Source organism: Oxyura jamaicensis, chromosome 4 (assembly GCF_011077185.1).
Source record: "Oxyura jamaicensis isolate SHBP4307 breed ruddy duck chromosome 4, BPBGC_Ojam_1.0, whole genome shotgun sequence".
NCBI lineage: Eukaryota > Metazoa > Chordata > Aves > Anseriformes > Anatidae > Oxyura > Oxyura jamaicensis.
In genome coordinates this window covers 4,041,355-4,059,373 of record NC_048896.1, presented here as the reverse complement: position 1 = coordinate 4,059,373, position 18,019 = coordinate 4,041,355, and the positions used below count along the sequence as shown (strand labels likewise).

General features: G+C 37.6%; 1 long non-coding RNA gene across 1 annotated transcript in view; it reads left to right on the top strand.

Annotated features, from left to right (window-relative positions):
• Positions 1-18,019, top strand: part of LOC118166106 — a 202,059-nt gene that overhangs the window by 41,248 nt on the left and 142,792 nt on the right. The window contains exon 2 of the long non-coding RNA XR_004750347.1: positions 9,822-9,911. This is a non-coding gene — a long non-coding RNA (uncharacterized LOC118166106). The remainder of the gene's footprint in view (positions 1-9,821; positions 9,912-18,019) is intronic.

Sequence of the window (18,019 nt, the reverse complement as noted above, 5' to 3'; positions counted from 1 at the left end):
TATAGCAAAGCAAATGCTGTGTTTTGCCACAGATAATATTTTGAAAGTTGTTACAAGGTATCTTTGTAGCACAGATTTATTTATTTTTTTCCAAACTGATGGCATACTTCAAAGTACCAAGCTTTTCAAGATCCTTGTAAAACTAATTAATCAACCTTGCAAACTGCATATCTTCCTTTCAAGTAGTTCCCACAGTCCTTCTACCTTGGGGAATAATTTTCTTGTTTTCCTAGCATTTTCCCAATCTAATTATTGTACCTCTAAATAGGAGATTTGTTATTACACAACATGATTAATTAGATAGGTTATTTCTTTATCAGGTGAGAAATCACCAAAAAATTGATGATAAGCTTATGAAATCAACAAAGGCTGTATAAGGCAAAATGCAATTACTTCTCAATTAAAAATCCATTTGACATATTTGAGAGATTAATAAACAAATCAGATTTGTTTCTAACAGAAATAAATGGATTTTTAAGAAAAGATTAATTATATTTGATACCTCATCTTTATCTAAAGCATAAACCATAGCAAAAGTATAAACTTAGACACCTAGAGGTAGCAGAGACTTAATTTTTCAAACATGAACTCTTACATGACTAGAGTTCGTAAAATATAGGAAGTAAATTAGCAAAAAAAAAAAAAAAAGGTAATTAAGAACTTGTCAGGTGTTCTCCTTTCAAAAAAATACACAATGACAAATTTGATCTTAAGATCAATATAAAAAGTAATGTAATAATGTCAGAGATCCTTGGCTTCACCAAGCATCTTCCCTTTTCTCCCAGAGTGCCTATAAATCTCTGATTTCTAGTGGTTCTGTGTTCATGTCACTACTGCTGACCTCTTGCGCTCTAGTGTTGCGGAAGTCTCAATCTCGGGTCAGACTCTGTCTGTTTCCACTTACAAAATCAAACAATGTGTACATAGTTTAGGAATCTTGAGGCATATATGCCATTGGTGGATATTTGCCTATTTTTCAAAGAATTGTAGGAAATAGAATAGGTCTGATACTTAAATCCGATGGAACTTTTTTCTTCAGCAGAGCTGAACCTGTCTTGATGCTGTCTTGTGAGTTTCTGGGGCAGTTGATTTTTTCAGCAAAACTAGTTTCTTGTATTGTGAAGAGTCTGGAAAGCACAAATGAATGATAATAATCAACCATCTTCTGGCTAAATGAGAATGTGTTTTGCACAGAAAACTAGATCTGAATTGAGTTTTATTAATGCAAGTTTCAGGGTATGAGGAAACCATCTGAAACTGTAGACTTTTCAATCAAAGAAAACTTTCATCATACTCAAACATTATCTGGAGAGCCATATGGATGACTCCCTGGCAATATGCCATTTATCAAGCATCTGATCTATCAGTTCCTGTCTTCTCTTGAAAGCCTTATGGTAAAGGCCCACTGATTTTTCTTCTCAATCCTTAGCGATCAAGTAGACTTTAAAACAAGTAAAGAGATGATTTCATTATTTTGAATACATAAACGCAGAGTCAGTGAATAGCTTCTTCCAGACTTCAGCTTTAAAGCATGGCTAAGGACTGTAATCAGCTTTTAAAGTCAGAATACTCTAATAACATAAAAATCATAGTATGTGAAGAGAAAAAAAAAATATCTGGTAGGATTTCATCATCCTAAGTTTTAATCTTAATTAATATTACAAATATTCTACAGTAGCAATGCAGAAGTATATGTTTCCAACATTTTCTTCAGGGTCTGTAGTATGAAAAATTATTGACATTCTTTTATTAAATACTTTATGTATAAGTGAATATATGAGCTGATCAAAACTATATACAAGCTTCCTTAAACTTTTTCAAACTGTTCTAGAATAAGGATTTTTTTCTGATATAGGAATCCTAATATTCTGATGCTTTTAAGTAAATGTAAAGAAGAAAAAAATGAAAGGAGACCCTTTGCATTAAGGCATTTTACTATTCTGTTACATACTTCCTAAAAATGGTAAGGAGATCTTCAATGGTTTCACTTGTATGCAGATTGACTGGTGTGTGTAATTTTTCATGTGCTCATTTGCAGGCCACTGTGTTAGCAATCTCTCATTTAATTTCCATCTTGTTGCTGTGTGAAATATTTTATCTAATGACTTCCAAATACAGGTGAGCAGCGTTTTTGTTCTCTTCCTGCTCGCTCTCATGCGAAGGGGGATAAAACACTCATCTCACATCTTTGACAGACACATTTATGGAATTAAAAGATTACATGGAATTAAGATTTATCCTTGTCTTAATATTCCAAATGAACTTTAATTTATTTTTTCATTTTTGATTTTTATTTGCAGCTGCAAATAATAGTGTAAAGTATCCATACATGTAGTTTAACATGGATGCTTTTGAAAATGTCTGTTTTTATTTTTGAGGACTTTTAGTGTCACCAGACAAAAGGCTAAAAATTACAATGTAGATGGGAATTGAAAAGCAGTATAATTTAGAGATGCATGAAAAGCAGGTAAAATGATTCTTGAAAACTCTTGATCTGAAATTGAGGAATAATTTCTACATTTCAATTTTTATCCCTGTTTGATTGCTATGAAAATGTTCTCTACTGACAGCTGTGTTAATTCTCAATTTATATTGAGGATTAAGAAAATTGCATTTAAGCAGAACAAATGTTCTTTAAATTCCATCTTGGGGAAACTTTGTAACTTATTTAATAATTCACCTTCAAGTGTAAAATTTACAAAAAACAATGACAGTAAGAACAGGATATAAATATTGAATATATTATTGTGAGAACTTCACAATTTCGTTTGAGTGAGGATTTTGATTCCTATGAATTTACCATGCCATTCTCCTCCAAGCATGTTCCATATAATTTATTTCACAATAGGAATTTGAAAAGCACCTATATAATCCCTTTTGTTTGCAAAATAAGTATGTAATTCAGACTGTTATTGTTCATAGAAATAAAAATCTCTTGAATCGTAATTTGACTCATCATGTTACTTTATAAAATTGAATTACTGTTAATACTAAGATTTCTGTTGTTGATTGTTTTTTACAGTGTGACAATTGGATATGTAACTCCATTCAAGATTAGCTTTGACTCTGCTGTTTAGGTTCCAAATTATAATTTGCCTAGGTTACAAATTACAGATGCTTAGATGACTTTGTTAGGGTCTGCATTTCATAAAAATAACACTTTGCTAATCTCAAGTAAAAACTGGAATGGGGTACTTTTCAACTACCTGGAGCTCCAGAAATATTCAAAAAACTGAATTAGTTCTAAATTGGGAGTACCTTAGTTAAGAAGCAAGCAAATAACTTGAATTGCGGTCTGTCTCATCAAAATATGGAAGCCCCAGCAGAAAACCTTCAACCTTCTGTAAGTGCAACACTTTGCATTAATTTCTTCGATGAACGGTGGGTGATGAGTGCCCTATGGATGTAATTGGAGATTATCTATGCACTCAGGACAGAAAAAGGAGTATCTCCAACTAGTAGAATAAAGAAATTGATTTTTTTTTTTTTTTGCAAAAGGGCATTTTCTCTACATTTCTTTAGAATGTATCAGCTATTCTCACTAAAAAAAAAAAAAAATTTAAATAAAAACATTCTTATAGCAGCCAGCATCCGACATCAGAAAGCATTGTGGTTGTTTCGAGGTTTTTAAGTAGAATAAGGGCTGCATATTTTCCATGTATGAGCATAGTTAATATTCCTGTTGCTCAAAGTAAGTCTAGTGCTATGGCATATTTCTTTTCCCTATTTTACAGTTAGTGATGAATTTCATCTGGCATTCCACTTTGACCATATTTCACTGGAGATGATAGAAAGCTGAATGCTGTTGTGGTTTTAATTGGCTGTTTGAAAGACAGCAACGTGTCTTAAGTGTTTTGGGATATTGTTTCATTTCAGTGTACTAAAGGCGTAATACAGAACCTATGGAGGCAATGGAAAAGCTTTTGTCTTAGCATTGGGCCCTAAAGAATTGCCAATACGTATTTGAAAAAACGTACTTTTCAAAGATCAGTCATGATTTCTATCTGACTGCAGTAACATCTTGATTGAAATAAGATAACTTGGTATTTTCTATTATTAAAAAAGGTTTTTTTTTCCCCTTGAAGTTTCATAAGGAAATACAGACTAAACTTAAATTTTCTGCATAAGAGCTAAACCCATTTTCTTAGTAGTCTTAATGCTCTGAAGCTCTGAATCTTTGCTCCCCCCAGTTTCAGCAAATGAGCAATACCTGGAGGGATAGAAATTTCATATATGTTTTTCCCGAGGTTGTCTCTTCTGCTGACTTCATGGCTGTCTCTCTAAAACCGTTCTATCAATTGCTCAAGTGTGAATGCTGTGTAATATGTTTTATATATGGGAGGTTGAAGCTTTGCTCTCCTATTGGGAGTTTCATATTTTCATGAGACAGCTTTAGTTTATTTCTTTTTCCATTTCCTAGGAACCCCTAAAAAATGATCTTGTTATATAAGTAGTGTGGCATCTACAACTTCCTAGTTACTTATCTATGTAATTTACTTCCTCAGTAAAATAGCAGAGACACCATCCAGTCACTAGTGAAAGGCTACAAGTTATTCATGGTTGTAGTAAGCAGTATGCTCAAATACATATTTTGAAGTCTTCTCAAAATGTTTTGGTCTCATAAATGTGTTAATTTGTTTGTTTATATTACTTGTGCACTGTTCTACTGTTTAAACCTCTTCATGGTCAATAACATTCTAAGACTTAAGACAGTTATCTGTGTTTTGGAGGTCCTGCATTGCAGTTGCACAAAAGCAGAGTGGGAAATCTGGGTGCTGGGATTTGTATATGCCAGAACAGAGAGGCCCTGGTCTACCTGAGGACCCAGCTATTTAGGTAAAATGCAAAATGTAATGCATAGGTGCATATTTTTTTGTGCTAGTACAGACTACTGGGCCAGGACGACAACGCTGATGAATTATTCTTTGTGGAACTGAGAGATGCCTCGAGATCAGCTCCCCTTGTCCTTATGGGGGATTTCAACCTGCCAGACATCAACTGGGATCACCACATGGTTGACACGAGCAAGTCCAGGAGGTTCATAAAGCACCTAGATGATAACTTCTTGGTGCAGGTGCTAAGGGAGCCAACTAGGAAAGGTGCCCTCCTAGACCTGTTGCTGGAGAACAGGGAGGGTCTTGTGGGACACGTGGCAATTGGCGGCTGTCTCGGTCATAGTGACCATGAAGTGGTTGAGTTTAGAATTTACAGTGACAGAAGGAAAACTGCCACCAAAACTTCAGCCCTGGATATGGGGAAAGCAGACTTCAGGTTGCTCAGGGAACTAGTCAGCAAGGTCCCCTGGGAAACTGCTTTTGAAGGCATTGACATCCATCAGTGCTGGTCAATCTTTAAGTACTGCCTCCTAAAAGCACAAGATTGGGCAATTCCAAAATACCGGAAGTCAGGCAGGCGGGGCAGGAGGCCGGCCTGGCTGACCAGTGATCTTCTACTGGAGATTAGGCGAAAAAAGAGAGTGTGCGACTGCTGGAAGGAGGGTCAGGCGACGAGGAAGAAATACAGGGATGCTGTTCGTGTTCGTAGGGAGAAAATCCATGTGGCCAAAGCCCAACTAGAGTTGAAGCTGGCCGTGTCTGTGGAAGACAATAAAAAGTTTTGTTTTTTTTTTTTTTTCGATATGTGAACAGAAAAAGGAGAACCAAAGAAAACATAGGTCCTCTACTTGATGAGGAAGTTCTCCTCACAGACAATGACATAGGCAAAGCAGAGACGTTTAATGCCTTCTTCGCCTTTGTCTTCAACGCTGATGATGGGCTTCAGGACCCAGGGTGCCCTGAGCTGGAGGACCGTGATGGTGGGAATGACAAACTCCCAACCGAGCCTGAATGTGTGCAGGATTTGCTGCTCCACCTGGATCTCTACAAGCCCATGGGTCCGGATGGGATTCATCCCAGGGTGCTTAAAGAGCTGGCTGACATAATTGCGGGACCTCTCTCAATTATTTTTCAATGATCTTGGGAATCTGGAGAGGTCCCGGTAGACTGGAAGCTGACAAATGTTGTGCCAATTTTCAAGAAGGGTCAGAAAGAAGACCCAAGCAATTACAGGCCTGTCAGTCTCATGTCAGTGCCTGGTAAAATTATGGAGAAGATGATTCTTGAATTTACTGAAGCACACGTGGGGGAAAATGCAGTCGTTGGTCCCAGCCAATATGGGTTCATGAAGGGGAGGTCCTGCCTAACAAATTTGATTTCCTTTTATGATTAGATCACCTGACTAGTTGACCAAGGGAAACCAGCTGATGTGATCTTTTTGGACTTCAGCAAGGCTTTTGACATGGTTTCCCATAGGATCCTACTGGACAAAATGTCCAGCATACAACTAGACAAAAACATCATACGATGGGTGAGCAATTGGCTGATGGGCAGGGCTCAAAGGGTTGTGGTAAATGGGGCCACATCAGGCTGGCAGATGGTCACTAGTGGGATCCCTAAAGACTGCATTTTAGGGCCAGTCCTCTTCAATGTTTTTATAAATGATTTGGATGTAGGACTGGAAGGTGTTTTGAGCAAATTTGCCGACGACACCAAACTTGGAGGAGTTGTGGACTCGGATGAGGGTGGAAAGGCCTTGCAGAGAGATCTGGACAAGTTGGAGAGCTGGGCGATCACCAACTGCATGAAGTTTAACAAAAGCAAGTGCCGGGTCCTGCACCTAGGACAGGGCAACCCTGGCTATACATACAGACTGGGCAATGAGACGCTGGAGAGCAGCCCCGCAGAGAGGGATCTGGGGGTTGTGGTTGACAGCATGTTGAATATGAGCCAGCAGCGTGCCCTGGCAGCCAGGAGGGCCAACCACATCCTGGGATGCATCAAGCATGGCATTGCTAGTCAGTCGAGGGAAGTGATTGTCCCACTCTACTCTGCGCTGGTGTGGCCTCATCTCCAATACGGTGTGCAGTTCTGGGCACCACAGTACAAAAAGGACATTAAACTGTTGGAGAGTGTCCAGAGGAGGGCGACAAAGATGGTGAAGGGTCTAGAGGGGAAGACTTATGAGGAGCAGCTGAGGTCACTGGGCCTGTTCAGCCTGGAGAAGAGGAGGCTGAGGGGGGGACCTCATCGCAGTCTACAGCTTCCTCACGAGGGGGAGTGCAGAGGCAGGAGACCTTTTCTCCATAAACACCAGTGATAGGACCCATGGGAATGGGGTGAAGCTGAGGCAGGGGAAGCTCAGACTAGATATCAGGAGGCGGTTCTTCACCGAGAGGGCGGTTGCACACTGGAACAGGCTCCCCAGTGAAGTAGTCACTTTACCGAGCCTGTCTGAATTCAAGAAGAGATTGGACTGTGCACTTAGTCACATGGTCTAAACTTCTGGGTAGACCTGTGCAGTGCCAGGAGTTGGACTTGACCCTTATGGGTCCCTTCCAACTTGAGATATTCTACAATTCTATAAATGTAGCACTTACCAACTATCAGGAACTGCTGTTACTAACTCTGGTCACTTGTATAATGAGTAGACTTCAGTAATGATTTAGTCATATTTACATTTTTGATACTCATGCTGTCTCACCATGTACACAAACTGTCATTTCCATTCTCTGGCTGTGCTCATAGTGGATCAGAGGAGACCGTCAATTCCATGAGAAGGAGGTTCTGTGACGGCGGTTAAGAAATAGTGTGGAGCTGAATGAGCTACTGAGCTGAAGGCAGCTGGAGGCTGGGAGACCATGAAAGGGAAGGAACATGCGTTCCAGGCTTGGCCTGCGCTGGAAGTGAGACCTTCCTTTGCAGCTCTTTGCAGAGCAGGGACACTGAGCTCAGTGGTCCTGCTTGTTGGTGGAAGTAGAAGGATGATAGGAATCATTACAACATTGCATTGAATTCAGGTGTTGCGACATGTTTGGTTCCTGGAGTTTTAGTGGCTCCAGGGACGCTGGGTGTTAAATGGAAGTCTCAGAAGCATCTGCTTCCTCAGCACCCTGCCTACCCACTCGGAGACACCGGTGTGAGGGTGAGGAGCTCCCTGCTCTGGGGTCCAGCCATGCCCAGGCTCCTTCCTAGATGCTGAGTGTGAGGTGCCCCAGTGGAGATCTGTGGCTGCTTACACTGCAGCACAGATTTGTTTATTTTTTTATTTAAATACTGTCTATGGCCAGTAGTATGTGCAAATCTACTGTATAGCATGGAAATAGTGTTTATGGACAACTTTTGTAGTTAGTGAGATGTTGGCTTACATCTTCTGACAGGTGTTTATATTACTGTCCGTGTTTGTAATTAATTTATTTGTGATTGTTTTTTGTCCATTTAAATGCATGTTTTTTTCTAGCTGTTCTTACATAAGCTGATATGGAGATTAGTTCCATAGTTAAATTGATGCAAGACTGAATGGAAGAAATCCTTTTGTTTGATATTTAAATCAGTTCTATTTACTGTCTTCTTGGCCTTGCAATCAGAAAGAAAGAGAAGTACCAACCATATCATATGTATTCTCTGGTGTATAGCATCCTTTCTGCTTTCCATGTTGTGTTGCTGTTGTTGTAGGGTTTTTAGTGTTTTTTGTTTGTTTGTTTGTTTGTTGTTTTTTGGGGGGGTGGGGGGGGAGGAGGAGTGGTGGTTGTGTTATTACTTGTGCTTTTTAAACACTGTATAATTTATAGAGGGTTAAATATGAGACATAAGAAAGATGCTTGCCTTGAAACACTGGCCAAACTTCTCCTCAGACTGATGTGGTTGAGATCAGACAGACATAATTCCTGAAACACAAAAATCTTTTTAGTTTTCTTTTCTGCAGAAAGTAGATACTAATTTTAATGAAGAAAACTATGACTTTGGTAATTAGTATTTGAAATGATACTGTGTTTTTTAAGGACTTTAGTATTTGTAAAGAATGAAAATTCAAACTCTAGAGATTAAATCCACTCATTTATAGCTTCTGTCACATTAAAGGAACTGAATGTAAATCAGTTGGAGTAAGCAAATGTAATGTAGCATTATTTTCAAATGTCTGTTATATAGATAGTCTATCATTTAAAAACAGATTTATTTTTTAATTTTTTGCTTTACAGTGTTTGTAAAAGATACATTTGTTTTCAATATTTTTATGTTCAAAATGTTAGAAAGAATATGCTTTGGGGAAGTCTGGCTGCTTACAGCAGATCATTATGTATTTCAACATAGTATGAGCGGTGTACTGGGTTGTGAGTGGAATTTGAGTTTGAAGACAAAAGAGAACTATTTGTTTTAGAAATACTCATCCCTAGCATACCTTACTCACTCAAGGTGATCTGATCTGATGCCATCAATTCTTGAAACTACTTCTTTGCCTCTTCTGAATGTCAGTAAATCCAGAAAATATTTTATCTTGGCTCCAGCTGCTACAATCATGAGGGTCTCAAGTTTAACATGAGAGATTTCACTGATACGCCTACGTGAAAGAAATGATTTGATTGGTATCAGAACAGTTTCATGGGTTCAAGGATTAGAGAGCAGAATGCTTGGCCATGAAATAAGTGGAATGGAAACACTTAGCTATAGCTTTTTAGGAAGCTAGTAGGTCAGACTCAATTATTTCTTTCATTAGAGATGAACAATTTAGCAGCTGAGGCAAACCTGTTCTTTTCTGTGGCACATGAGCGTGTACTAGCATCCAGCAAGAGGATGTTGATATGAAGGTGTATTTTTATCCAATGGACAAAGAATGTAGTAATTCTAATGAGTGTTTGGTGGTTAGGAATAGAAAGCCAAGGAAATGCATCAGAAATCCCCCAAACAAGAAAACACAACTATTTGTTGCTGTTGTTTATGCTGTGTCTGACAGAGTGATGATGCATTTTGTTTTTATTTTTTTCCCAGGACCATATTGTTTTTCCACGCTGCTGAGGACTTCTGAGATACAAAACCATCTGCAAGTTTGCTTACAGATCAACCCCTTGTAAAGCCCAGGTAATGCACTGGGAAAATTATCATATTGCCCTAGGGTTCTCAGAAGTCTTAATCCCTGAGTTTCTTTAGGGCAAAGCTCCTTAATGAAATCACAATATTTGGATGGCACAGTCCCCAGGATATGTAAACATACTGCCTAAACAGCTGTTAAATAATTGTCAGTGTTTATTCAGGTTCTCAGTCAGGGAGAGGTAGATTTTAACACACTTTATGGTTGGATCTCCATAGAGAACAAAGTTAATCCCTTCCTACTGTGGGTGTGTTACGGAACTGCAGTGCTCTTTTCTGAAGTCTCTGATTTACTGTGTGCTGACTAAATGGTTTCTATCCATTTGCACCCTACTTTCTTTAGAACTTTTTTTTCTTACTAACATTGGATTTAGATGATTATGAGGAATATTCAAAGAACTCCATGAAACTTTACTTTTAACAGACAGTGCAATGAAACCTGAAGTCTCAGCACAGTGACCTCTAAACAAGGCATGTTTCAACCAGTTTGTGTCCAAAATTGCATGCAAGACTTTGCACTTTTTCAAATGCCATGACACAGCATGTAAAATGGATATTTGCTGTAATACATCTGTACAGTTCTATGCTGCTAGATGCCTAAGGTTAGGCTTGATGTGCCATACAGAGCATAATTTATTTTTGGACAGAAAGATATTTCAAGTGATAGAAAACAAAGTTAAGAACAGTGAATCCACTAAGAAAGAAATAGTTTTTAGGTATGTATTGTGTGTTTAGATCTTTGGAGGTTTGCACTTTATATTCAGATTTTGTGAAATTAAGGAGGGGAAAAAAAATCACTGGATCTAGTGGGGAGTGACTTTATAAGTGAGCTATCTAGTTTTCACATTGGTATCAAGTAGCTGATCGTTACTTATGGCAAGGTTTTCCATTGGTATAAAATTAAATGGTTAGTTTGTCTTCATACTTTAATGCACATGTGAAATTTTCATGAGAGTTAAATGAATACAGTGAGACAATACATGCTTTCATGTCTTAAATGCTAAGATGCAAAAAGGTAAATATAATATGAAAACTGTTACAGGGTGTATGGTCTAAATATGCACAGTGATTGCTCTTGTCTAAATATTAGCTGTCTGTCTTAATGCTTTGCACTGTGGCATCATGACAGTATGAAGCCTGATGTGATATAAATGATGCCAATGTATGTACTGTTGGCATGAGCATCTGTCTCCTTGGCAGAGTCCAAAGGCAGCTCCTGGCAGCTTTGGAGTTGCCTCTAGGTCTGTCATATGGTTAAGCTGCTGACTTCTCCTCTTTAGCTAAAGTCCACTCCATCTGGAACATATTAAATTCTCTTTCACCTTTGATAGTAGAGAAACACATGTGGTAACATAGTGCATTCTGAACTCAGGACTCTGGAGTTGCTTAAATAAGCCAAGTCTCCGTGCTTTGAAACATTACACTTCTGCCGAGATCTGAAAAAATTACCTGGATGTTACACACTAGAATTGGAAAAGGATGAGATGAAAATCACTGTTTTGTGTAAAATGAACAAGGAAATTACAATGCAGTTTGTCCTTTTTTTTTGTTTGTTTATTTTGGGGGGAAGGGGGGCACGGGTAGAGGTAGAAATAGGGAAGGGGGAGAAAGGACAAAACAGTACTGAACTGATCATATTCTGTAGTGGTATTTTAACTCTCAGTGCTGACTAGGCTGCTAGACAATGAGAATGCGTAGTCAGCATGAAGGAGTGGGAAGGAGGAGGGTAAAAACAGACACAGTAGGTCAGATAGAGTTCTGGATTGACCCCAAAGGTTGTTACAGATCAAGGCATATTATAGCTCTGATATTTAGCCACATTATACAAATGTTTGACTCAGGTATAGGCATTAAAGGAAAAAAAGTAGATAATGTACTTTGAACTACTAAAAAGTAGTCGAAAAATGTGAGCAGTGGTCACTTTTCTTTTTCCAGTTTCAACAGATATTTCATTTTCTTAAACAGGTACATAAGCATTCTATATAGAAAGCATTAAGACACCCAGTAAGCACCAGCACACCAGAGGATTTGGTCTATACCCTGCTAGAACAACTGAATCTGAACCCTAAAAGTACTAGCGTACATCAGCATTATAGTATACTAGATACTGCAAAATGAAATTACTCCCTTCCTGCTTCTTGGACTAGTTCCTTTGGTGTAAGGGCCAAGTGTGACAAGTTTCCAGTCATAGCTGTAGTGGGATCCAGGCTTCATAGAGCAAGCGAGAAACTAAGAAGTTTTCCAAAAAGATTGAGAAACTCACAGTGATCATTCAGTTTTTGATTATGTCCTTCTCCTTCTTTCAAGCTCTCGTATAGCTACTTAAACAATGTTAATGCCTCACAGTGTCCTGGTAACATCTGTGTAGCACAGGAAAAAGGGGGAAAGATTGTAAAAGTTGAAATACTTCAGGGTCCTTGTCACTGAAAGAGACCACCTTTGGTCAGAGTTACAAAACCTGTGTGTTGCAAAGTAACACACATTGGAAAAACAAAGAAAACAGAAAATGGGAGGAAATAGCTTCTTTATGGTTCAAGCGAACAGCTTGTTCACTCATCTTCTGGATCCCAGCACACTTCTTTGGGTCTCTGTGGCATCTGGCTGACTTGCTTTGGTTTCTCTTCACACTTTCTGTCACACCAGGAGAGGGCTGTACATGCTGCTCCATCCTGCCCTGCCAATTACAGCAAGGGGATAATGACACTGACTCTATTCCAGTGCTGGCTAGGGTAATGGCTGATTAGACAGATGGGCAAAAAGATGAGGAAGACTTGACTCTATCTAACTTTGAGGACTGAGATCTGAAAAGACAGAAGCTTATTTTTCGTTCTTGCCTAGGTATAGCATAGGCATTTACCTGCTTTTTTTATGGTAAAGTCAGATTTTAACAAAAATCTCAGTTTCCTGTCTCTTTTTCTGGCTAGTGTAATATATCCCAGTTCTTGTCAGTGAAAGTGACTTATACAGACAAAAGCAAAATGTTCTTGGGAGCTACCATGTTGATAAGACTTACTTAGAGCTCTTTGTAATGTCCTACCTGGCAGAAACAGCACACCTGAATGTTTGGACATTCATTTTTTCAGCACAGTTTTAAACTCATTTGATTCTGTTAGCCTCTGAGGATCATTCAAATCAGTCCAGGCAATCCATGAACCCTGACATCAATTTGTCTGCCAAAGTCACCAGTTTAATAAATAATGGTATTAGCCAGGCAAAGGTTATGTCCCTTTAATATTCATATAACACTTCACTATGTGTTTTTATATCTTGTTTGAGCATTCACCTGGAAAGACAGAAAGCTTGAAAAGCTTATTTTGAAGAGAGCAGTGCTAGTTGCCAAGTTGTCACGCAATATGTTGTTTCCCTTCCTCTGCTGCATATCTAGGAGGTGAGCTTCTGTGATGGAGATAACTGAAGACAGACACTAATTTGGGGTTTGACATTTTACAGACAAAAATAGATGCAAAATGAAGAATGTTGCTACACGTATAAAAAGAAGCAAGAAAAAGTAATCCAGAAATGGAGAGAAGAAGCAGGTGACTTTGTGAAATAAAAGAAACCGTTAAGAATAGCATTAGAATTCTAGCTTACTGTAGGGTCTTTTCTTGATTAGCTATGGGGATTTCAAACAACTGCTGAGTCTTCTAAATAGATGCTGATGATCCTTATACAGTGAAAACCTTTTTCTTTTTCCACACTGGGTTTAGAATCTTACGTACTTGTAAATGTAGCTGCCAGATTATATAACTGCCAGATCATGCAACTCCTACACAAATTCCCAACAGAAATGGGTTTAACTGAGGAGGTACATACTTCAGCAGTCAATGTCTTATAGATCCAAAATTGGCAAAGGTATGGCAACAAAAAAATGTATTCTATAGTCTTTACTTTCTGCATTTCTGTCTTGTCGCTGCATTGTAAGAAAGGTTAGAAAATGAGAATTGCTGTGAAGTTATCCTATAAATTAACTGCCTCTTACAGATAATTGTAAGATCTGAAGACATAATGTTAAAAGCAGAATAAGTATACCCTTTAAAATACAAAGTTTTTAGGAAAAAAAAAAAAGTTATTTTTTAGGAAGTTATTTTTAGGAGTTATTTTTTAGGAAAAAAAAAAAAAAAAAGTTATTTAAGAAGGGAAAAATTCTTAAAGGAACCTAACAGATATGGTTAGAATACTGATGACTCTCTCCTACACTCACCCTGGGAATTCTTTGGTGTAGATCTGTCACTTTTCTCTTGACAGATGTATTTTGTTTTAGGCATGTTCGGGTAATAAATGCTGTAAGTGTAGCCTGCTGCACAACACCAAGAGCCATCTCAGAATAATATAAAGTTTAGAGCGTGAATCCATCCATCACAAGGGAAGACTACCTGAGATGTGTGAATCAAATAAATGTCTGTATACGACTCAGAAGCTGCTAGCAAGTTCATTTATTTTGTGCTTTAAAGGAGATGAGGGTACCTTTCAGCCTAACTTCACCAAAATAGCCCTAGCCTTTAAACTTCCCATCACTAAAGCCAGGAATGAAAGAAAAGGGGACCTTTTTTTACACATGATAGGTAGATTTATGTGTGATTTGGGATAAGGTATAACGAAGAGAATATATACTTCTTCATACAGCATTTTTAGTCTTGTTCCTTAGCTCATCATGAATTAATTTGAAGGCTATATAAAATTCTATTTTTAAATCTACTTATTATAATTTAATATTTTTATTTTATGAGTTCTAAAGGAGCCAAAAACTATGTCGTTCTTAGTCCCTATATCTCACTCTGTAGATCAAAACCATATGAAATAAGCAAAAAGGGGTCAGTAAGAGTAGGGATACCAAGAAGATACAGTGGAAGAACAGCCTGCTTCTTCAATGGATATGTTCTCGCTTGTTGGTTTTCTTGTGGTTTGAAAATAGGAGAATCTTAAAATAAAAACCTGGAAATCTCTTTCTGTTGTTGTTGTTGTTGTTTTTGCCATGGAAAACCAGTTTTAGTCTAACAAGGAAAAAAGTCACTACATCCACTACTCCTGAAATATTTCTGATACTTCAAATTGCTTGCAATTACTTAACTGTTTCTTGTACTTAAAAGTACTTTGCATTCATAGTTTAAAGACATATAAAGAGAAGGATATATAAATATATATATATATATATAATATATATATATAAAAAATAAGGTATAGTTACAATGTGTTTTTTTTCCCAGATAAGGATTTAATTGAATTAATTTAAATACCTGGGTTAATAGCTGTCCTTACATCACTAAACATATCCATAAAATAAACAAAGGGATAGAAAGAGTTGTGACCTTTCCATGAAAAGCCCTAAGAGGGAATTACAAGGTTGAGGATTATTACAAAATATCAACTGCACCAGGTATACAGCATTTGGAAGGATATTAGAATGTTGTTGATTCAGTGGCTCAGGCCTTCCACGTAAGAGAAATGCTCTATCAACCATATTTTTTTTCTGCTCAATTTTTTTGTTTGTTTGTTTGTGAAGCCAGTGGAGACTTTTCCAGGTCCAAGTTCAGGGTACGAACAAGTTTGTTCTGTGACCTTGCCTGTCTCCTTTTACTTTGGTTGAGAAGTAGTGAGAATGTGTTTTCTTGTGGAATAGAAATCTGAAGCTTAGTACAGGTTTTCTTTTGGCAAACTTGCTAATGATCTATTTTAAACACATTTTAAAAAAAGTAGCTTCCCAGTAGGAGACAATTGTAGAGGAAGACAGCATTCTAATTTTGCAACATGTTTGATGAGGGAGAACAGCATATATGAGGAAAGCCATAAAATCTGAGTGTTGTCTTTCTCTTTAGATGCCTAGATAAATGACAAAGATCCTACTAAGCCATCTTTTTAGATGTAGGTACTGAAGTTTTGCTTTCATGTTTCAGAGGGGTTATGCTGCTTGTACAGGACCATGCAACTAGTCAATAGTAGAGATAGGAACAGAATTCCTGATTTTCTAGCCCACAATATGCTCAAGGCACTGTAGAATAAAGTTGTAAAAGAAGGCCAGTTAGGAGCTCTACACTCAAAATACAATAAATTTCTTGGACTACACCTTCCTTTTCAAATGAGTTGGATTTCCTTTAAATTAACATATTCATAGTGATTTCTCTAATCATTGCTCTGAGTTATTTATAGAAGTTATAACAAAGATGAAAGAACCATAGGAATAAAATCCATATGTGTCTTTGGAACTTTTATTTCTTAGATTAATCTACATGTGCCTAGGGAGATCTGTGCTCAGAAAGCAAGAGAAGAAAGCATAAGTGATAAATAATTGGAAACGTGGAGTTTCAAGTGAGATTAATGGGGTATACTAGCATATAGGAAGAACTGTAAGCAGAATGTATGGCAATGAACTTTGTGCCAAGAGAAAAACGTTATAACAAGTTCTGCAAGGGGGGTGTTAAAATTTACGGAATGAATTTTCTGTATGTAAAACCTACCTATCATCTCAAAAAAAAAATAAAAAAAAACTGAATCAACTAGGTAAGCTGCACAGTGCTCAGTGACCAAATGCCCTTCAAATTCCTCATCCCCCAAGGACAATGGTTTATGGAAGGCTTTGAGTGGTCCCCAGTCACTGGCCTCTCTCTGGCCCACATAGCATTTTGTGTCCCCTTGAGCAATGATTCTCAGGCTAAGCTTGCAGGGAGAAAAAAGAAAGGGAGATTAGGAAGGGTCTGTGGGAGATAGTGAGCTCTCTCTGGTGCTTTTATAGCAGCACAGTTTTGACAAGAGAAATATTTGACAATGAGAAGGTAAGTTTTTATTTCCTTTGTGTTTTCTGGACAAAATTAAAATAAGACATTAATGATATTTTTTGAAGTGGAATCATGCTCCAAAATTATTGGCCTTGCCTTAAGACTAACATCCTACAACATCATTGGATACTAGTATCTCAAATACCTATTATTTAGTAATGAATTTGATTACTAATTAATATTAGTATGTCTAATATTAAACTGACTTCCTCCATTATAAGAGGAATATTTGGTGTCATATGTTTCTGACCTTTGAATTTCTAATTAATCTGCAAAAGGATAATGCTTACAATACAGGAACCAGAATACTTAGCTGCCTTACGATGGAACATGAAAAAACTCTACGCAGGTTCCCATCGTCTGTATGGACTAAATTCAGGTTACCTTTCTAGAGCAGAGAAGAATGGTCAGGTTGCATATTATCTTAACAGCTATCTCTTGCCTGAAATTCTAATGTCACTATAATGGGTTAGGACAGCAGTGTCAAATTCAATTACTCATTTAGGTCAGATTGAGTTTCCTTGATGGCTGTAGGACTGTTAGGGAACAGAAACATGATACAATAATGAAAATAAGTTTTTATATTGGAAATAAATTGATAAATGACCAGAAGATTATTTTCTGGCTAGTTGACACATGGCTCATTTGTAGCTTGGTAGCCAACTTGATGCCTTTTTCAGTAACTCAGCAGTTTTGAAAATTAGAAAAAAATAGCACAGACAATGTCAAGGCAAATCACTGTGCTAACATAAAAGGGGGGTGATTGCTGATCTAGAAGACATTTGGGCTCAGTTTCTATAGCAAGTTTCTTTCCTCCCTGAGAAAAAAAAAAAAATCCTGACTGCTTTTGTGATATGGACAGATCACGTCGATGTTGCATGTGGGTAGGATTTTCATTCAACTCTAGATATTTAGATAACAGACTTTTGGTGTTATGAACAGAGAAACAATGATTTTATTGCAAGACATAAGAAAGCACTTTCCAGTGCTCACCGCTTATTTCCATTGTACCAGGATCATGGAGTGGAGATGGTCAGGTAAGAGAGGGATATAGATATGTTCTGTCCATGTATTGCTGCGGAGAGAGCAGACTAGTTTGGAAAGGTAAAAAGGAGGTCTCCCAAACTTCACACCTCAGTCTGTGATCTCGTATCAGATTTTGAATGAGTAGAAGTTTTTTTGTTGCCATTTATTTTTTACTTCACTTATTTGATTGTGAGAATTACGTAAATTGTAAGTTCTTGTTGCTTGTATGGTACTGCATTTCAGCCAGTAAGAAATTAGAACTTCAGAAATTAAGCTTATTGGAAAAATGAGCAAATCTCAGAT